Source organism: Diorhabda sublineata, chromosome 9 (assembly GCF_026230105.1).
Source record: "Diorhabda sublineata isolate icDioSubl1.1 chromosome 9, icDioSubl1.1, whole genome shotgun sequence".
NCBI lineage: Eukaryota > Metazoa > Arthropoda > Insecta > Coleoptera > Chrysomelidae > Diorhabda > Diorhabda sublineata.
In genome coordinates this window covers 9,440,039-9,464,129 of record NC_079482.1, presented here as the reverse complement: position 1 = coordinate 9,464,129, position 24,091 = coordinate 9,440,039, and the positions used below count along the sequence as shown (strand labels likewise).

The 24,091-nt window shown below is 32.5% G+C and overlaps 2 protein-coding genes across 2 annotated transcripts in view; both read right to left on the bottom strand.

The window, feature by feature from the left end:
- LOC130449111 (dopamine receptor 2-like) overlaps positions 1–24,091 on the bottom strand; it is a 362,545-nt gene that overhangs the window by 325,356 nt on the left and 13,098 nt on the right. The gene's annotated exons all lie outside the window — the stretch shown is intronic.
- Positions 22,073–24,091, bottom strand: part of LOC130449112 (tetraspanin-5) — a 63,123-nt gene continuing 61,104 nt past the window's right edge. Inside the window, exon 10 of the transcript XR_008910422.1 lies at positions 22,073–22,389. The gene's annotated coding sequence lies outside the window, so the exon portion shown is untranslated. The remainder of the gene's footprint in view (positions 22,390–24,091) is intronic.

The window sequence follows — 24,091 nt, the reverse complement described above, 5'->3', positions numbered from 1 at the left end:
CGTATGTGAAGGGGAATATTATAGTTCTCTGGTACCCTTTCATAGTTACCCAAATTCAAGGCAAAATCTGATAGCACATAGAAATTAAGGTCATTTTCATACCTTGTATCTGGAGATGTTCCAAATAATATCAAAAAATCATTGATTGGAGACATAACAACATAAAGGCAATTTTCAACAGTCTATATCGAACACCTCAAAGAGCAATTATTTTTTGATGCATAGTCACCAAAAAAATTGGAGTACTTATCACAACATTGGACAAACTTTAAGTTTTTTTCGTAATATATTAGCTACTAAATTAAGCACAAGTTGTCGAGCTTCTAGTAAGTCCATCAATCCAACTTAAAAATGATAATCACGAAGTGTAAATTTCAAAAAAAACTTACCGTTATCATGAAACGGCCGCTTCCACACACTAAACTTACCTTCTGAATAACCTTCGTGTTTAGAGAAATCTATTCCAGCATAAACTCATAGCTTTGTTATGGAATGTTTAATAGATATATTATTTAGTAAATTATGAATTCAAATAATTGGAAATTAATTCCATTTACCAACGACATGTTAAAGGTATTCATGTAATATCAATATTAAATATCCCCTGAGGCAGCTTCAAATTAAAATTAATCTCAAAATATAAACTTCTCCCTTTGATGTTTAGTTGTGACTAACATTAGTTGAATGAATATAATTTTCTTGTGAACACTTATTTAACCCCATTATTTTCGATTATTGTACATATCTGAAACAACAAAACCTACACGGCTATATTAGTAAATATATAAGACACGAGACATGATTAATTCGAATACTCGAACAGTTTGAGATCACCAATCTCCACCAATCTTTCATCGATTGGTTTACTTTCTCGCATGTTTTTGACACTTGACATACTATAAAATGCTTGAAGTTAATCGAAGGAGCTCTTCTCAAATCGATATTTACTTTTAAATTGAAATTAATATAACTACAAAAAATTCTATACTTTACACAGTGAAAATATAAAAATTTGTGAGTTTTCTCAATCAACATTTAGTATATTTAGTGACAGAAACCAGACAATCAACTAAAAGATATTATATTCCGGTAATATATCACAGACATATCAGGGAATTTATGTTGATAATGGAATGTAGCTCCACGACTTAATGCAACTAGGCACACTCATAATCAAATGACATCCTTTGGAGTATCTCATTCCATGCTAACTCTATCTCATATCTAGCAGCATTTTTATTTGAGGAGGATGCTTAATCTTCTAACACTTATGACCCACATATGTTCATTATAATAGGGAGCAAATCTGAAAATCTCTACAATAGAAGATAAATTCTAATTAGATAAGTAGTCCATGTTTTATCTAACTATATGGGGCATGTGGTCAAAATTTGGATAAAGTTTCAATATCGGTTAAATGTAGTTCATGAACATCTACATACAATGAGATAGATCGAGGTCCATCCAAGAAAACATCAAAGGTTACATCACGTTTACACTACTACCTTGCTTGTCTATGCAGAACTTGGATTCGCCACTGAAGACGATGATGATTCTATGCTAGCCGTTCTTGACATCATTGAAATTGATTTTTCCGATCAGCCAATTCCAAAGGCTCTTCAACGTAGTTGCTATTGCCTTATCGATGAGAAAGATCTCTTGTTGCTAATAACCTACCATATTGTTCTGTTCTGACTCTTCTATTCGAACTTCTTGATGAGATGTATGATAAAGTTTTCACAATTCTCTTTATCAAATTATTGAAACAAGGACGTGGCTTCACAAAGATCATTGATTCGACCTTTTTGGAAAATTTCTACGCGAATTAGGCATAATTTTTATAGGGTAACGTTCCAAACCTATGTACTCAAATGAGTAATGGGTCATTTTGTCTAGTAATTTTGTATTTATAATTGTAGATAAAATATTTGTGGAACTAAATAATATTTACTGGGTGTTGAGGTTTCTTTGTCACTGAATATAAAACCTGTAACTAGTAACTACCTAAACATAAGGATTATAAGGATTTACATAAATCGATATCTAATAATCGGGACAGGCTCTCATATGGAGAGATGATCACAAGAACGGATCGTCAGGCGATATTTTCCACTTAACTGGGCGTTTACATTAACCCTTTGCCTCTGGGTGGTGAAAAACTAACCTTTTCAGTATAGCGGAACAACGAGATCGTAATATATCGGCGGAGATGGTTCGAAACAATATTTACGGGATTGTAATAATATCTCAAGGACGTATGCGATACAAGAGTACTGGTGAGTGAAATAATAATATCAAGAAGCATAATGTATATCCATAAAAAATAGAAATGTATTACCACACGAACCACACGAACATCAACCATCATTAATTCGCATACAAGGGGTTACGGAAGCTCCAAAAACACCTTTACCTGTTAAAATAACAATAAAGGAACTATCTACATCTTGAACTGCTATCTTATAAATCTTATGTTCAAATATGAAGTTATCGGAATATTGTCGTATTCGACATATGGCTGGTATTTCTAACCTAAAATTTTATCTTTTCTATAAAGTGGTGATAGTTAATTTTTATTTTTTCACTTGATATATGAAATAACATTAAAAAAATTAAACCTTGTAATATACTCGTATAATATACTAATAACTTATTCAAAATACGCCCTATGAATATACATTATACCTATTTTGCAAATCCAACAACAGATTACCTACCAAAAGATAATTTTTCCTAATAAGCAGGTCTAGCATAAACAAAACTATTTTTGATAAAAGGAAAGTTGGCTATTGTAACGTAACAATTATCCAAATAAAAGAACATCCAAATTGTTTTAGATGAACTACCAATTATAAGGGTTCATGTTTTTAAATCGACTTGATTTTATAGTCCGAGAGCCGGCTCTATAAAAGTCCTATGGATCATATACATGAATCATTTTTGGGGTATGAACAATAAAGCCATTTGTCTAGAGGTCTACACTCCTGAAGTTGCTTGATTTTGCCCGCTTGCAAAATTATGACGTCACTTGAGGGTTTTATTTTAGGTGTAATTGTAATTTATGGAAATGTCAAGGGTCGACAAGCTCTATTTATTCGCTACCCTGAGTCAACCACAATTGAAACTACTTTTTTTAATTTATCTTAGTCTATAGAATACATGGATTTGCTTACGATTTTCTGAAACTAGAACCTCTCAAATCAAAAAATTGGTCGACACCTTTTATTTGCCCGGACCTGCCTGTCGAGTTTCATGAATTAAAGAGCCTATGCTTATACATTTCATTTCCATGTATGTTTAATTATTTAATTATCTACATATTTTTTTCAAATACATTGAATTTTTTTTCCATTTAATTCTTACCTCTATCTTTACAAACAAACTTTGGTCGACACCTTTTATTCACCCACATCCAACTTGGATTCAGTGTACAGGTAAAATGAATAAAACAAAACAAAAAAATAAAGAAGATGATTCCACCAAATATCCATTATGTGTAGATACAGAAATAATTGATGGATTTTATATGTTACATGAACTAGGGCCAGCGATGCCTCAAACATTCGGAAGAATGGCTGCATTTATATTAAAAAAAAATTGTAACAGTACGACTGCTGAAATTCATCTCATTTTTAACCGGTATGTATGTATAAACAGATATTCTATATACAATTGTTGGGCCATCTCAAAGTCGAACAGCTCATTGATTTTTTAAACTAAGTCGACAGTTGGATGTGGGTAAATAAAAGGTGTCGACCAATTTTTTTAGTAATTTTAATTGAAAAAAAATTATGAATGTATTTGAAAAAGATATGCAAATAATAAAACATGCATAGAAATGAAATATATAAGGCTCTTTACTTCTTCAAACTAAGTCGACAGTCAGGTCCAGGCAAATAAAAGGTATCTATAAATTTTTTTCAGCCATTTGAGAGGTTCTAGTTTAAGAAAATCGTAAACAAATCCATGTATTTATAGATAAAGATAAATTAAGAAAAATATTTTCAATGTTGATCGACTCAATTAATATTTTCTTATACAGCCGGTTCTCCGACTATTAAGGCCCTTCTGTTATAGCATTAGTTTTTTTTCAATAATTTTTGAAAGGTAGATAAAACATATTAATCTATAGATCAAAACAAAAAGAAAATCAAAATAGAAATTTATTTTTTCCTCAGTTTTTCATCTCAAAAATATGTAGCATCTATAAGATTATTTGTATTTGTCTTAAAATTCACGAATAGAGCTATAAATTTTAGTAAAATTATTCAGTTCTTTTTTATCGATAGCTTTTTCGTTTTTATGAATGTGAACCATTTCTAAAAATTCTCTTTTTCGTGTATTAGTTTCTGTTTCAAGAATATTGATGATTGAATTAAATTTTTTTGGTATTTCGTGGTTCCTTAATGCATTTATATTTTTTTATCGTATTGGTTAGATTAGTGATTTTCTAAATACAGAGATGTCTGCCCTATGTAGACAGCGTCAGAATTAGTACAAGGCACTTGATATATAATATTACATTTGATTTTTGGTATTATAGATTTTAGTTCAATAAAATATTTGGATAGTGTATTATGTCCTGTATGACTTATACTAATATCATATTTATAGAAATAATTAGATAGTTGTTGGGAAAGTCCTTGTAGATATGGTGAGGAAAAATATTTTGTTTTTATGTTTCGTTTCTGTTTTGTTTCTCAATTGATTGTAGTATCTGTTTACCTTTTTCTTGAATATGCTTATAATTTTTTCAGAATAATTATTTTCTTTCAATGCAGTTTCAGCTTTTTGGATAGCTAAGTATCTAAATTCAAGATCTGGTAGTTGGATAAATTCATGAGCCAAACTTATTATCACTAATCTCTTATGTTATTATACGCCAAAAAAAAAATATCGTCCCCATAGCGGAAACGAAATCTTTTGGATCTGGACATCGCATACAAATTAAAAATAAAAAAAAACTATACAGCAAATATCGGCAATTTGATTATGTATTAAAACCGATATTTTTCTGTATTTCCTAAAAAACATATAGGCAACTAGCTATCGATAAAAAAAAAGAAGATTAAGCCGATTTTCAGTAGTAGTAAAGAATATTATTCACAAGGGTATAATGAGAGTTATTTCTCACGAGGCGAAGCTTACTGCCACGAACGCTTAATGATTCATTTATCACTTAATTGATGGGTATTATTAAGGTCGAGCAAGCAGATGTATAATGGGTACCATTACACAACATTCGTGAATAAACTTTATAAGAAGCACTTTAATAGTGGCGCCATGTGTGCGTGTGTGCGTGTGTGCCTTTTAGATACGTCACAAATAGTCAATTTTATTAAAATTGCCACCTCCGTAATTCCCTGTTTACTGGAAATACTAATACTGATCCTGGAAATCATTGAATGCATTATATTTATTTACTAAAGAGAATACTTTAGTTTATAGTGCACCAAGTTGTCTATGTATTTCTCAATAACATTAAGAGAATGTCATTTTTTTTTCATTAAAAATCGAATTATGGGGATCACTGTAAAGAATATTAAAAAGGACATTTCTCTCATCTAACTATCGAAAATCGAACTAACTTATGGTAATATGGTCAGATATTAACCCTATTTCGTAAATACATTATTTGGCGTAGTAGTTACATCTGTAGAGCCATTTCCAAATTTATAAAGAAATTTTTATCAACCTCCCACTGCTTTCAAACAGTTCAAAATATCAGTCTCGAGCTCTAAATGCTCGTTCCTACAACGCCTGCCAGAGGCAACAGCATACAAGTACATTTTAATGAAATCCTATTTTAACTTTGGTCGAAAACAATAAACTCTCCCTCCTGTTATATTATAATGAAATATAGTGTAATCAAATTTAGTGTCATTTATTCATTATCACAAGTGTAATTATTTTTATACAAAGAATTTATTTTTTCAAAGTAACCGTTAGTCACTGACAATACATAATCGTCTTAGAATACTTTCGGTTGAAAGGAATGAAATATACGGTAGGTAATTTTGACATTTAATAGTACATATCACGTATTGTCTTCAGAAGTCATTTATCAATATTTCAACTAAATGTGGAATGGCTTCTTTACCACCGAATCCTAGTTGATCAAAGCTGAAACGCTGAGTGTAACCAGCGTAAAGATCAATATAAAGCTCCGTTTTTTCAAAGGCTGGTGGTGAAATTTGAGATACAAAAAACCGTACATGATTAGCGTTTGAAGTCACAAGATACAACAAATATTGAAATGAAAGTAAACATCATCCTAAACTTAATTATAATTAGTGTAATTTTCTCCTTTTATTGTGATGTTTAACATCGCTGGAATTTTTGTAAACGTATTCATACATTTTTTGTCAAGAATTTTTTATCGCTCTTATCGTTTTATTGAAAATTTAACAAACTGATAGCTGCAATTTTCGGAGAGTATAATAAATGATTAGAGTATATTTTTCTCATGATCACTCCTCGTATCTTCTTGTTATATGCTCTTCAATTTTTAGATATACAGTAATTTCCTGGAATCAATCATTTCATACGTATTTTTTTATTCAATATACAAAAAAATATCATTGTTTACCTTTTTGTTCAAGATAGAGAAAATGTTTTTTCCTACAGGGTGTCAATTTTTAAGTAAGCCACGAACAAGAGTATTGTATTGAATTGAGAATTAAATACGTTAGTTGACTAAGAATTATAGATAGATATTTGTAATCACGTGAAATATCACTTAAAGTGTAAAGATCTCATCTAAAAGACTTTATACAATTATTAGAGTCAAATGCGCAAAATACTTTAGAAATATTATAATTTCTAGTTCTACGTTTAATATAAACAGTCACAAAAACGCATCATGTTAAATTTTAGATTTAACTGTAATATATTTTTATCTGATTTGATTTACCGCAAATCTGCTGTTCAATTCAGTTCAACATATATGACTTAGTAAATGTTCTATCCAAACTCTCTTTCAAACATTTTCGAGGTTGTTTATAAACAGACCTATCTTCAAAATACACTATTATATTATTCATTTATTAGTTACTCAAATCATGTTTATTTGTGTTTAGAAAATTGATACTATTGATATATTTGTAGGATCGGCTAATAACTGTATATTAAATATCATAGAATAGATGTTGGGCAAACTAGAGCAATTACATTCACCAAAATGTTAAAAATATATACTCAACGAACTCGAAAACTTTGAATGGAGGAAAATCACAATTTGAATTCAAATCAAATCTCCAATAGTTATTACGAAAGAATCTTGCTACTCCCCCACTTTGTTTAAGAATAGACTATATTTTTATTGTTCATCTATTGACATTTATCTACATACATCTCTATTCACTATATACTATTCTAAACCGATATTTAATCCGTAAAAATGAGGATTGTTATACAAAATGGAAAAAAGCTTATGAGATCTTTCATCACTTTTAGGAGCAAATACTCTATATGCCTGTAAGAGGTAATAATTTTTGCTTTAAAATATCTCACCCTAATTGACAGTTACAGTTATTTTGATTAACAGAAACATTTGATTGAGTGTTGATCATTATCTGGATTGAACACACTGTTCACACTACCACTACACCAACACTCACAATTACACTTTCTGATGCGCGTTTCGATAACCAAGTTACCGTCTTTAGAGACTGAAGGTGAACTTAAACCTATTAACTTGACTCATCTATTTTATGAGAAATAGAGAAAAAAATCAGAGCCCATCTATAGTTTGGTAGTTAAAGAATAAATGTGAAGATTCCCGCCAAGGAGGTTTTCCCGCTGGAATTATTTTTCGCGGGAAAAGGTATATTGGTGGTAAAATTTTGTCCAAAACAGATAAGTCAAGTTAATAGGCCTTAGTCCACCTTCTGTCACCAACAGTTTCAAAAATTCAAGCATAGTTGATCATTAACTGACCCAATAAATTAGTAAAAACTTCTTTATCTAGTCACCTTTTATCTTAAAATGCTGGTCAAAGTATGGCCACCATGTGCGTTGGACTTGGCGCCTCTAGATTTTTTTGTAATAGGCATCTGAAATAGATTATTTAGAAAACACTACTTCATTATATTGGTTAAATAATTCTTACGATTGGTTTTAACGTTGTTAGCGATTATATGTTTCCAAATCAACTGATAGTTACCGTTTCTAGATTTGGGTTCCAGTATACAAATTGAATCAGTCAGTCCCATGTTACCGGGTAGAGAATTTTATTTTAGATTATTTAATTCATTAAGTCTGTAGTAATTACTTGAATTGTGGAACCAGACTAGACGACAATATCGCAGACTAAGAGAAAGAATTCGGCAGTATGTTCAGCCGTAGAAAAGTTTGCATTTGTTTTAGTATTGTTAGTACTTCGATTAACATGTTATGTTATACTTCTGAATCGGTAAGATTTATGACTTCCTTTTCCTGTTTAATTTCTTCGACAACAAAATACGGTAACGATGTTTGAACGCCTAGAGAGAAACAAGTTAGCGAATGATACCTGATACTCAGGTAGTCTTCGAACTCTTGTTATGCTGTTTGATGGCTCTTGAACACTAACAACAATTACAAATATACATACAAGGTGTTTCAAAATTCATGCGACAAAATTCAAGAGGTTATTGCTCATTTCAAATTAAGATGGGTCTTTCCTATAAGAAATATTTCATCCCACCCCTTTCCGAGATATCACCTTTAAGTGGTGATGACTACAATTGAATTTTTATTTTCTTTTCTAAAATTGTAAGTTCACCTTACTTATATTGTTCCCCAAGTTATCTAAACTTAGTACTTCACCTATAAAAGCAGCAAACCAATTTCGCATGCTACTATTTACAAATAGCGGCCAGGGCCATATTCCAAATTCCGGCCAAATAAAATCAAATATCAATGTCTTCAATCAATAATACACAGTCAGACACTCCTACAACAGTCATCAAAAGCTATTGATCAGCAGTTAACCAAGCTGTTTTTCCAAGCAAACAACAAGCAATCGTTTTTTCCGATATCAACAATGCCAAATTACAGGACTACCTTATCCCATTAGGATCAATCATTCAACCAAAAAATATTATTTTTTCAACAAGGCTTTCGAACAATCGTGTCTGTATGTACTTGGCAAACAAATCAGTTGTTGACAACTTCATGAACAATTATGGCTCCATAACCGTCAACGGCGAAAAACTAGTAGCTCGTCGACTCATAACTCCGGCTGATAGAATCATACTTTCCAATGTAAGTCCAACCATCCCTCATCAACTGCTAACAGGTGAAATATTAAAATTAGGTCTAAATCCAGTTTCTCCCATGACGTTTCTAAAAATCGGTGCAACATTACCTGAGTATAGTCACATCCTAAGCTTCAGAAGACAGATTTACGTAAGCCCCTATACGCAACAGCTTCCAGACTCCATACTGATTGAATTCGAACAAACCAGCTCCGAGTATTCCTCCAAAAAGATGGACTAACATGCTACAAATGCAAAGCTGATGGTCATGTAGCCTCACAATGTATCAATAACTCTAGCCAATCAGAACCTAATACATATAGTTCAACATCAAATATTCAACCGCTCTCGACTTCCCAAACTCTTCTTACAACCCAAATCCAAACTCTTCCACCATCTTCGTCAACAAATAACATCAATACACAAAAATTGACTTCTTATCCAACAACAGAAGACTCTTCACTTAATCAAGAGACGCCCGCAACTTCAACGAATATGGAAGCAGAAACGGATGCAACAGATATTCCCAAAATCACAAACAAAAGGCCTATGGAAGACACCCCCACACCCGATAGCGATAATAACATAACGCCCGAAAAATTATTCCCTAAGCCAAAACCAATACTAAAAAAGAATAAATCGAGCAAGAAACAATCAACAATATCCTGCAAGGAGTTCATCGAAAATCATTCGCCACCTTTCATTCTGGACTACGACCAATTAATTGTACTACTAGATAATGTAACCGGCTCACTCCAACCTGTAAATATAGCTCTAGATTTCACTTCTGACCTCCTTGCGCTTACTACTATGTTATCCGAAGTATATCTCTACATAAATGACAAGACAACAAAAACGAGAATCACCAAACTTAAAAAAAAAGATATTTACTCATCTTGGCCAAGACTTAATTGACTCTGAATCTGATTCATCTACTAACAACTGATTTGTCGCACATAACCCTCTCAAATTAGTCCAAAATTCAACTCAATTCTTCAATGGAACATAGATGGTTTCTACCATCGACTTGGTATGCTACAAATTATTATTAAAGAATACTCCCCGGACATCATATGCCTTCAAGAATCCAATCTTAAACCAGATAGCAGCTATTCAAACAGTCAATTTCAATTCTTCTCCAAAACTCGTAATAATACCAAACGTGCTAGTGGAGGAGTGATAACTTTAATAAGCAAATCTTTACAAGCAGATCACTTCCATGTAAACTCAGATATCGAAGCCCTTGTAGTAAAACTCACCAGCCATAAAACCTCTTACATCTGTAATATATACATTGCTCCCGACTCCACAATAGAATACAAAGACTTAGAAAACTTACTAAATCAGATACCAAGTCCAAGAATCATTATTGGAAATTTTAATGCACATAACATAACCTGGGGCAGTAAATCGACAAACTCAAGAGGTCACATACTAGAGAAACTCATTGCCGACATTCCACTGAATTTTCTGAATGATGGAAGCCATACTAGGTTCAACATATCCACCGGAGAAACTTCTATCGATTTAAGTCTCTGCGACCCAGCACTTTCTGCCTATCTATCATGGGAGGCTCTCTCGTACTCCTATGGAAGCGATCACTTTCCAATTATTATCGAAAATCGCACCTCTCCAGGAAAATGTTCACCTAAATGGAGAATAAATTCTGCAGATTGGACATCCTTCAGTAACCAGATTGAGCTAAACATGGATAGCTGCGATAATACCAACGATGTCCAGAAATGTGTATTGAACTTCAATAAAATCATCTTGGATAGTGCCAGCCAGCACATTGGCCAAACAAAAGATATAAAAGGCCATACTCCAGTCCCCTGGTGGAATCAAGATTGCGAAAAAGCTATCAGGGAAGCAAAAGCAGCGTTGAACAAGTATAGGAAACACAAAACTCTCCAAAATCGCGTAGAGTTGAAAAAATACAAAGCAAAGGCACAACTTGTGATCAAACAATCCAAGAAAAAATCTTGGCAGGAATATGTTTCTGGAATAAACTCCTCCACTCCAATAAATCAAGTCTGGACCAAAATAAGAAAAATGAATGGACATAGTTCAAAAAGCACTATCCGTAGCATTAAACACAATGACCGGTACTACTCATCCACAATAGATATAACCAATATTTTGGGCCAATCCTACCAAGAACAATCGTCAACCTCAAATTTCACACGCGACTTTCTCAATAACAAGGCTCAAATCGAACAAACTCCCATCAGTTTTGAAGATACACTGGATAACCCTTTAAACCTTCCTATTACTATAGAAGAACTTGACAGATCCTTAGATAAAATGAAAAACTCGAGCCCAGGTCCAGACAATATTCCAGTCATATTCCTCAAATATCTACCACCTTCAGCAAAACGGCATCTACTGAAGCTTTTCAACAAGACATGGGAAGATAAAGTATTCCCTTCATTATGGTCTGAAGCTATTATTCTACCATTTTTAAATCTAAAAAGCCCAAACAAGAAGCCAACTCGTACAGACCTATATCACTAACATGCTCAATGGGAAAACTGCTAGAGAAAATTGTCAACCAAAGACTCATGTGGCATCTCGAAACTTCTAACCTCCTAATCAGCGAACAAACTGGTTTTAGACCAAACTGCTCAACTCTTGACAATATTGTGGATTTGGAAAGTGAGATCAACGAGGCTTTTGCCACCAAACAGGTATGCGTAGCCATTTTCTTCGATATCTCAAAAGCTTTTGACACCTGTTGGACTCCAAACATTCTGATGCAACTACGAAGATGGAATATCACAGGAAATTGCCTAGCTTTCATCAACAACTTCCTTGCCAACAGAACATCCAAGGTTCGGGTTGACGACGTACTATCTGATGCTTACCGCCAAGCAAATGGAACCCCACAAGGCTCAGTTATCAGCCCTACTTTATTTCTGATTGCCATCAACAACATACTCAATAATCTGAAAAAACCATTGAAAGCAAAAGTCTTCGCAGATGACCTAGTAGTTTATATAAAAGGAAAAAATATAAATACAATATCTCTATTTATTCAACAATTCATCACAAATTTGGAACTATGGTCACGTCAATCCGGCTTCAGGTTTTCTGTTACCAAAACAACAGGTGTGGTATTCAGCAGAAATCGTTCATATACTATCCCAAAATTGAAACTTTATAACCAAAATATCAACTTTAAATCATCAGCTAAATTTCTAGGAATGATCTTTGACCATAAGCTTACCTGGAAAGATCACATAAAGAAGTTAGTCCAAACATGTATGAAGCGGCTTAATATAATGAAAAGTCTAGGAAATAGAAATTGGGGATCTGACCAAACAACGCTACTACTTATATATAAAACGCTGATTAGGTCTAAAATAGACTACGGCTCCATAGCTTACGCATCTGCCAGAAAAACTGTACTTCGCAAACTCGATGTTATCCATAATACAGCATTAAAAACAGCTTCAGGCTCGTTTACAACATCCCCTAATACCCGCATTCGAAGTCTTCTTGGTGAACTATCATTAAACTACAGACGCTCTATATTGAGCTTGAATTACGCGGCTGCTATATCCACTAATACTGGAAAACCAGTTTACAATAAGACATTCAACAACATATATAGAGATCTTTTTGATAAAAAACCGCATCTATCAAAGCCATTCTATGCCAGAGTTAGAGATCTTCTTCAGAAATTTAACCTAGAGCTCCCAACAATGTTTCCATCCACAGTCGAACATCCAGCTCCGTGGACAATCTCTACCCCTCGCTGCCATACTAACTTGACCGGGTTTGATAGGGATACAAATCACCATGAAATCTTTGCAGAACTCAACAGGATACTGCATAACTACATTGACTTCAACATAGTCTACACGGATGCTTCGAAATCGGAGGCAGGAGTGGGTGCTGCAGTAGTGACCGCAACTGAATCTTACAGCATAAAATTCTCCCCTCACACAAGCATGTTTACGGCAGAACTCTATGCTATCTTTCATGCCCTTAAAGTAACTAGCTCCTTCCAAAATCCCAAAACCCTAATTTTAACTGATTCCTTAAGTAGCATTCAATCCTTGAAACATCTCTATCCCAAGCATCCAATATTACAATCAATCAAATCACTGCTTCACAATATCCAGAACGACAAGAAATCTGTCGATTTCATTTGGATTCCTGCTCACATTGGCATCAGAGGTAACGAAAAAGCGGACCTATGTGCGCGTAACGCAATCGTAAACGTTAATGCTGAACTCATAACAAAGTGCGTGATGAGTGACGTGAGAACACTTATTCGGGAAAAAGTTCACAACCACTGGCAACAAGACTGGCAGCGATCGCAAGACAAACTTCGCGAATTTAAATCAACAGTGACACAGTGGAAGCATCCAAAAATATCACGCAGAGTACAAGTGACTATTACTAGACTTAGAATAGGGCATTGCAAATTTACGCACACTTATCTTTTCAATAATGACAATGCTCCTATATGTGATTCATGTCAAGAACACTTAACAGTGAAACATGTCCTGATCAATTGCACTAAGTTCGACACGTACCGGCTAAAATATAGACTACCCACAGACTTAAATATACTTAAATATACTATACTGTTATACACCCCGCTAATCACCTTGGGTAGAAGCGGATTAGCTTAAAATAAAAAAAAAAAATTCATGCGACAAAATTCAAGAGGTTATTGCTCATTTCAAATTAAGATGGGTCTTTCCTATAAGAAATATTTCATCCCACCCCTTTCCGAGATATCACCTTTAAGTGGTGGTGACTACAATTGAATTTTTATTTTCTTTTCTAAAATTTCAGTAGAGCTAGAGACTTGAAATGTTTTTTTCTCGTCAGCTCTCAATTTTAGTCACCACCTTTTAGGTGATATGTCGGAAAGGGGTGGGCTGTTATAGGAAAGATCTATCTTAATTTTATTCAATCAATCACCTCCCGAACTTTGTCGTATAAATTTAGAAACACCCTGTATTCTGAAATAATAAAAACCCTAATTCGCTTACTTTAAAATTAAATTGGACATTGGATTGATATGAATGTCATTAACTCAAAATTTGCCACAGATGAAATTTGAAAGAGTGTATACATTGATAAAATATGCTGTTTTTTGAATCTAGAACGTTGAATGCCTATAACGTTCAGGAAAGATAACAATGAAAAACTTTGAATGAAGTACAGAAAAGTTCGTTTGATATATCTAGTTGTCAATCTTTTAATTCAAGTTGTCTATCATCGTAACTGGTGACATCAAGAAAATGATAGATTTGAACTCTACACTTTCTATGTAATCGATATTTGTTATACAATATACTGCTCACAACATAGCAGAAACGAAATATAGCATTTAATTGTTAATAGAATAATTTTAAGAATATCTATGAAGGTATATAATGAATTAATCGAATTTCTCGTAGCCCAAAGCGTCTATTGGGAATATTTTTAATTTAAAACCGAAAATAGTGTATTTCCAAATATTCAGCTAACGATAATACCGAAATTCTCACATATTTTGACAAAGACTGAAGTAGGTCGAAACTTCAATTTTCACATGTTATTTTATATTGAGTTTCATAGAAAAAGTATTTGAAATCTAGACAAATTATTACAAGAATCATATAAAAAGGTGGAAAGTTGATGAAAATTCTCACATATTGATTATTGATATTATTTTTCGAAAAAAAAATTTTTTTCTCGCATTATAAATTTCACATTCGAAATTTTATTTTTAAAAAAGTTTATTCATAAAAAAGAAGTTACCATTCTAGAAATATTGATCAATCAATTTCAACGATTAAATCAACAAAATTCATTAAATGAATGAATTAACAAAATTCCTTGAAATGGTATTCATAACAATTCCTATTAATATTAATAAATACTGATTAAGTTTTATGAAATATTATCTTTTTACGTTTTAATTTTTAAAGTCGTCTGAATTTTTCTAAATGTAATTCTCGTGAGGTAATACGTCTATCCACTTAAGCAAATAGCTACAAAAATTATTTCTTGTACATAATTGAAATATTTAATGTCTTAATAATTCATATTATTATATGGAAAAATATTAATTGAAATTCATATTCGTATCCGAAAGATATAAATTGACGATTGATGGACATTAATTCCACGATACTGGTTACTTTCTGAGATAAACGAATTCAGCTCGATTTTCAATCCATGTTCAAAATAAAGGAGACAAAAATATATTCCCATAACGTAACAGATAACTAATTCTAGTACCTCCCCGTTTTGTGAAATATTAATCTTAGCAACCGTTTACGTCCACCCTTCTGCTTGTGATCATAATTTCGGTATCATTCATCGAATATACGTATCGCAAATGTAATAATTCGCAACCAGCAGGAGGCTACAAAAAGTTGTATTCAGACGTTAACCAAATAAAATGATAAATTGAATTTTGAAAAGATATAAACACTAAAAGTATACGATAATAATGAATTTCTTTGTTAACTACGTTTTTCATCACATCATTCTGCTTTTATAATAGAAAACAACTTTTAAATTGTGTCTCAAATCGACGTTCAGTAGAAATAAATGAATATTCAAATTGAATTCTAATTTGAACAATCTCATTTCTTTTCAATTCTCAATTGATACCGAAAATGATTTTAAAAGTTTCCTCCTAAAATTTACTCTGTTGAACAATTTAATTGTGTAGTTGGTGGAAGTTGTGTTATGAACAAATCCTATTATAACTTGCTTATTTCATCTCAGACCCAAAATAATCTTTTGTCGGGCAATTCATCAGCGAATTATGAATGTATTCATTCAGTTGAATAATAAATGACGTAATTATTGCTTGTTCGTTTACTGCCCATAACAATCTGCTTCAAGACGATAAATTCAATGAAAAAAAATTTAATTTACTCCCAGTTTTCCTTTGTTTAATAAATATAGTTGAGAAAAGTTATTGATGCTTTGAAATTCTACGGGTTATAGTTAATATACTGTACGTAATGCTTTGATGCATATATCGCAGATAGATGTACGCAAATTGAAAAAGATCTGGAACCGCATAAAACAGAGAGTACGCGGAATCAATTCTATGGAACAACTCGCTTAACAGTTATAAAAAGTGAAAGTTGAAACACAGGGTTACGTCTGATGACGCGGGCTGAAGTAAACTGTCTGTTGGAGTATGAGGGAGATTTATGTTCTACGGTGTTTCTGTTTTTCTGTTCTCCATGATGCATACATAGTTTCAATGATTATCTTTGAAGGGGCTCAACCCCTGCAAAGATAATAATGGAAACTCATAACCAAAGAAGATCTATTGAATGTATTAACCTAAGTAAGACCAGCCTACTAACATTAACAGGAGTCTTGTCTTGTTCAGACTTTGCCACCTCAATTGACACCTAAAGACGTTTACTAAATTCGACAGAGTCCTCTACGTGTAGATTCTGATACGTACGGGACCAAGCCCCTATACAAATTCTATCCGAGTGCTAGAGATTATGAAGCTCCAGAATATTACACCTTGGAGCGTATGGATTTGAAAATGAAGATCTTTGGTAGCTAGAGCCATTCCACATTCTGAGCATTGTGAAAAAATTTAGAATAATAGTTCACGATATAAACACTCAGCATGCCTGTTAATTATCGCAGATTTATCGCTAGCTTCCCGCTCAAGTAAACAAAAACAATATTGAATATTACTGATGATGTTGATTTACTAGCTTTTCAGTCACTTTTAGAAGCATGTTCTCAGATAATTACACAGTAGTTATATAAAGATAATATTTGAAAAATAAATAGAAATGAAAATATACTACTTTGAAGCTAAAAGCGAAATTGGGGTTGACACTTACTTACTTACCCTAGAAAAACGTTTCTAGAAGCAATTTTTACAAGATTGAAAAATTCATTGGTTGAGTATTCACTCAGAATACATAACCTGCTTATCTAGAAGTAAATGTTTTTCTACGCTATACTTTGTACATAATCTAAATTTCATCAATTTGTGAAGCGTCCTAAAAATCGTTACAATTTTTATAAAAAAATAACATCTAACATGATCAAAAACTATATAGTATGGAAAGTAATATAAATATTAGATGAGCTAGGTCGTGAATTTATTTCGCTAACACTTTGACCTAGTTGGTATTGTTGGTAGCATAAGAAAGAAATCTCTTCGATTGTTTCAGATCTGGAGTTTTGCTCCATTGTTCATTGCCGTGTACTCCGGTGTGGCCAGGTACCCACATAAGAATAACTTTATTACTATCTCTAATTGATTTCAAAGATTTGATGCAGTCTCACACTAGCTTTGACTCAATTTTATAAGAGTCATGTGCTTGTGGGGCTACTTTGCTATCTGATAGGATGAATATCTTTGAATTGGGGTAGTTACATATATAAGAACAGCGTATGCTTCCACCGGAAAATGGGAGGATATAGGTATAATAATACGGTTGTTTATTTAACATATTCAAATTCAAATATCATACAATCGATCAATTCATTCAAAATTGCTTTAATAAAGGGGATTACGGAAGCGCTATCAGAATTTTTGAACTAAATTCTTTCTTTATTGCAGTATCTTAATAATTATTGTTATAGCCGCAAATGAAGCAAAGTATCTAACTTCCCGTAATTGTTATGACTCACATGATGAATTACTTGATCTGCATGGGTTATTATCTAAATTAAGGCTTGTTAAATAATTCACTATTTCCAATCATTACGTCGAAGCAGTCGAAACTTCTTATGCGCTACCCTTGGTTCTACCTTCATAACCTGTGTAATGCACAGCTTGCTGTTATATGTATGCAATAATTCGGATATTTATTGCATAATCGAAACCCTGAGAAAATTTATAACAGTTGACTTTGAACACCTGTAGCCGTAGAAATACCAAAAGGGATCGATATGTCAATAAACAACAATATTGAGCTCATATTTTAGAATAGGTATCTCGCATCGTAATGAGGATTAGACTATTTAGAAAATCTTATTTGGAAGTGATAGGTACTATGTGGGTGGGAGAGAAATATTTTAACATCAATAAATTTAGAGAATTTGATTGAATGAATGAATATCAGCTTATGTGTTGTTCTAAAAGAATCATGGCTCCATATTTAAAGAAAATAATATTTACAAAGCTGATCAACACTTTCAAATCTGAAAACGTTCTAATATAACGAATCTAATTCCAATTGTTCGTAGAATCGATAGTTCATATACTAAAGCCCTCTCTGTGCATATTCCTTGATCTGTCGAAGGCATTTGATACCGTGAAATATTCTTTATTACTGGATACATTAGTGGACGCAATGGTGAGAGAAACTACCTGGAAACTATTCAAAGGCTATTTGAATAATAGAAAACAGTCTGTTTGTACAAATGGAAAAGTCGACAATAAAAATATCGTTACTTGTGGCGTTCCACGGGGCAAAGTTCTAGGACCAATATTGTTTATAATATATTTGAATTGCAGACTCAACCTGGATAGCCAATTAGAGCTCTTCAGCTTTGCTCAGCTCGTTGTTGTCGTCAAAGCACTTATTGCTTATTCTACATTTTTATAAGCAAGTGGAGATCACTTATTTTAAAAACAAAACAAAGGATAGATAAAAACACATTTGAATGAATTGAGAAAATCTTGAGTAATGATTTTCCACAAATAACATAAAAACAGTAAAATAATTATGAACCTATTATATCAGTATCAGTATTACAGTACATAATACTACTTTTAATTAATTTTCTTCAATTAAATTTTCGTTTATGCTGGCTAGCTGCGACTCCGCATTAGAAAACAAAAAATTAACTTGACCATGAGAACTTTTTTTATAAAATAAGGGGTTTTGTGCAGACATCAAGAAGATGAGTGATTACCTATTAAGGGACTTCCGGCTGCTGTATTTCGAGTAGGGAGAACTGTAGTAAATTGTTCTACTGGATTTTATTCACAATAAGTTGGCTAAGAATAAGGTACTTCTAGATGCACAAACAATAAGAAGATCAAGAAAAAGAAAACATTTCATGGCACTTACCCTAGAAAAACAAAGAGGATTACCAGACACTTTTATTAAACCGTTGAAAATAGGAATGAGAATGAACAATAAAGAACATAAGGGTTTTTTTCTTCATTCATCATTTTCTGTAGGAGTTTGGTCGAGTGTGGGTGTTTATAAAGCAACATTGCAGTGTTACACTGTTTCAAATATGTAGTTCAATTTGTCGTGATGAGAATGTCATATGAATTAATATAGTCAGTATTGTGAATGTAACAATTCAATGTAAATATCCTGTGTATTATCTGATTCGGCGGACAGAATTTGGTCAAAACTACTTAATGAATATAAACATAACGGTGTTTCAAGTTATGATTTGAATCCCTGGAAACAATTATGGTTAATGGAATTTGTGGAGCTATTGTCATTAACCGACTAAAGGTGTGAAATTTCTATTGAAAATGTAAATCCAGATAGAAAACTTTTGAGCTTCAACGTTCTAAAAAATATCGAATGAGCCGCTTTAAACAGCACTTTATATTTTTCTGTATCACTTCTACAATAGATAAAAAACTGCTAAGATAATTGCAGTTTTACAAGCACAAGATTTACATTATACAAAGAGCCACAAAATGATTGAAAAAATAAAAAACGTAGAAATCAAATCGTCATTATTTCTAAATAGAGCACCTGTGCTACCAAATCACGCAATCATGACATGACATATACTACGAGAATATTTAGTTGTTCATAGCATTTTGTTTTAAATCACGCTAGCAGACATTGATAATTTTTTATACACGATAAGATGTATCTCACCATATGGTTAAAAGCATTTTTTAGTATTTTCACATACTTTTCGAATGATCTTTTGCTTCTATTTATTTTGTTTTATTATTTAACAAGCCCAATCAGTTATCAATTTAAGGACAGTGATGTACTTAAGTTTAAACCTATGCATATGTAAGATTCATTTACCGAAATATATAACTAATTCGCGAAGTGAATAAAGCTAAATAATAAATTGTGAAAATAAAGCCAGTTTCGGAATCTCTTCAAGCTTATTTTATATTTTCTACATTTCGCTAACTGAGATCCGGATATCTCGAATGCCGAATATTATTATATAGTATTACGATGGATTATCATTTCTAGTTCAGTATTTCACCGATTGTACAAGTAGAAATGTGTTTCAGATTAGTAATATATTTGTATGTTTGTTTACACTACTGTTCTGAAGAAGAAATTCCTTACACAGATGTCTCGAAGTGGAACCATAAATTTTTTAGATTTTGAACTCACAGTAGTACAGTAGTACCAACTCATGATAGTACACTTAAAAATACTATGATACTGGAACAAGTTAGTTATCAGCTGCTTGGTGATCCTATCCCCGAACTGTTGAAGGTCACGTTCCGTTTTTAGTGGAAATTTCAAAATCAAAACTCAGCCAACAAAAACCTATTTGTATTACTTCAGTTCCGTGTAATGATTTAATTTTATTCAATATTTTACGCAATTTATGCAGTAAAGTATTGACAACGCTAAAAAAACAAATCGACAGCTTTAGGTTAGTGAAACAAAATGCCTCCATTATTGGATATTTCAAAAATAATCGAAGCTCGAAAATTTCATACAAAATATGCTCAATAGTCAAACTTCGTCAACTGTCGAGATATTAATTCCTGGGACAAAATCCCCTAAAGATGCCAATTACGCTGGTCGTCCAAAAACAACTCTTTCAAATGTCAATCTCCAACCAGTGCATGAGACCTACTAAAGATCTGCGACTCCATGCTTACAAAATTCAATTAACAAAAAACATCCTAAGCGATGAAGCATATTTTCAACTTAATGGGTTTGTTAACCGCCGCCAAATTTCCGCTTTTGGGATTTAGAGGACTCATATATGATGGTCAAGAAACAAATGGATTCACAAGGTGTCACTGTTTGGTGTGCACTTTGAGGATAGTTGAACCATACTTCTTTGAAAATGAGACTGATCAAGCAGTGACTGTTACTTTTGCTCGATTTCGCGGCATGATAAAACAGTATTTTTTGCCGAAATTGGATGATATTGATGAGGCCAATATGTGGTTCCAACGAAACGGTGCCACCATTCAGCCCATGAAATACTTCAATTACTGCTTGAAACATTTCCAGGTCGTGTACTCCCTAATTTTGGTAATCACACTTGCCCCCCTAGATCATATGATTTAACACCATTAGATTTGTTCTTATGGGGTAATTTAATAATTTAAAATCAGGGGTCTACGTCAACAAGTCCACATTCAGGCGTGTATCAAATGAACCATAAATTTAAAAAATAAATAATCAATATCGAATGAGGCAAAAGTGCCTGCATTTAAATCGTACCAATAATAAGGATATATTGAGGAGAGATTTAATAACAATTTTTTTGTAACAATTGTCACAGATTTCTCCATTTCTTTTTTTATGCAGATGGAAATATAGGTATTTTCACTAGCACATGTGAAAATTTCATTTACGTCTAATTATATTGAAACCTGAAAAATGTAGGTACATCATGATCGATTTACAGATATATTCTGAGTTGAGACATTTATCATTCGTGAGGTTTTCCTTCAACTTTTGAAATTAGAACATAACCCTCGATAAATACATTCTAAAGTTTGGTAAAACTAATGAACATGAGTTCGAAAACTATTATTAAATTGTCAATCCTTACCATAAACCTACAACTATTTACTTATATCGTACATCCCTTGATATTTTAGCTCAGCTCCTGATTTCAAATCTCCATTATTTATCCATGAATGTTTAAACATTGTGACATGACTTTCAAATTATTAACTTCGAAAACACTTTTTAAAAACTTTATTTTACACAAACTAATTATAAAATTATTACAATTTACTGTAAATGACCACAACTTACTAACTGCAAAATGTGTGAAAATACTTTTATATTAATGTAAAATGCTGATGAGGTCCTCGCACTGTGATTGGAAACAACAACTCATTGGTTTCTGTGGGAATGGTCGAGATAATTCCTCCCCTCGTAAATTCAACTTCCGCAGGTAGCGAGAAAGTTGAATCGTAGAATGGTCCACCTGAGAAGAATTCTCTTCGGCAGGGTTGCAAAATGACGATAACCATTTCTTGTAAATGCAAAATACAAAACTAAAAAGTAATAACAAGTAAATTAATAATGTCCATATGCTAGGGTTTTTTGAAATTTCTCCAAATGTTAACTTAGGTTGGTTTTCTATGAATTTGTTTTTTAGGGGCTGAAGGTTGTCGAGTTCTATTTCTTCTAGATGGAAGTCGGAGTTTGATGCTGTTGGATGAAGAGTACTGTTATCCAGGTTTAACAGCAATATCGGTTGGCTGAAGCTGCTATATAATTTTTGATTGTTTATGATCGTGTTGTGTGCTATTACTTGACATCCCAAAGGTATTTCCAGAAAATAAGTACCAGTTGTCAAGTACTTAGTTTCTTCTTGATTCGGGCATTTGAAATTTGCTGTATCTTGGGCTGGAATGATGTACAACTAATGGAAGTTGTTTAATTGCTTTAGAAGTGGGTTCGATAGTCGAATTTCGGTTTTCTCACAGGCAGAAGTGTGTTTCATTTCCAGTAAACTTATTTCACAAGGCCGCTTTTCTTCTTGAATTTTTTGCAGATCTATTCTCGGGCAAACGTACGGCTGAGGGAGAATCTCTTTGCATGGTTTATTTGAATATGCGAAGTTGACGTTATTGGTAATTAACAATTCATTTTGAGGTATTATCACCTTAAATTGACTCTTTTTTAACATAGGGGCCGAAAATAGATGATGGTAATCGAAAGCTTTGGGGTATGTTATCGGAATATTCAAAATGTAGGTAATTCTGTCATTATATGAATAACAATCAATTTTTATCAATTTTTCGTAAAGTAAATTTTGTCGAAATCAATTTCTAAAGGTAATTGGTTTTTAGTAACTATTTTTTCGAAATTTTTCATTTGTTCAAATAAATCAGAAGTGTTTATTATACTTGGGTGCATTACTTGAAGTTTTGCAAATGTAATCGAATTTTCAATGTCGATTAGTACTGAATTTATCATTTCGTACAAATCTACGATTAAGTCGATAGCCATATTAACATATACACAATGTTCGTCGTTTGCTTGTTTGTTAATAAAATTTTGAATAAATTTAATTTTTGTTTCCAAATCTGTTCGTTATTTGTTATTTGTCCAACAGTTTTATTGAATTTATTAATGAGTGAGACAGACAATGAATTTTGCTTTTTTATATTACTAGCTAACTAATCTGATTATTTTGTAGTTCTTTAATGAGGGTTTCAAATCTTTCTCCATCGTTCGATTCTAAGTTTCCGGTGATAGATTTGAAAATTGATCCTAGGCCATTTATAAGTCCTCTTTTTGTTCTAGAGGGATAGGGTAATATTTCTATTAATTTATTTTCAACCTTGGCTTCTGTGAAGTCTAGTAATTTACAATAATTTGATAGATCATTAGTGTAATGTTTGTTTTGGTCAGCAAATTCTCTAATTTTTGCAGCTGGAATTTGTAATTTGTTTATTCCTAAGATCAATGGGTTCAAATCATAGTAATGTATAAGAGCATAGTTATACATTTCAATTTTTACAGTTCCTAATTTGAGGGGTAGTAGCCCGGGGTTGTCAACTAGATTTCTAATTGTTATTTTATCCTGGAGTTCCATAGTTCCAGAGAATCTGAAATAATAAAATTCTATGTTCTTAATTATCGTCCTAATACTAAGTTTTGAAAATTATGTATAATATTGTATATAATTTTTATCTTAATTTTTGAATTCAAAGGTCTTTTTCCGGGGGCGTTTTAAATTGTCCATAT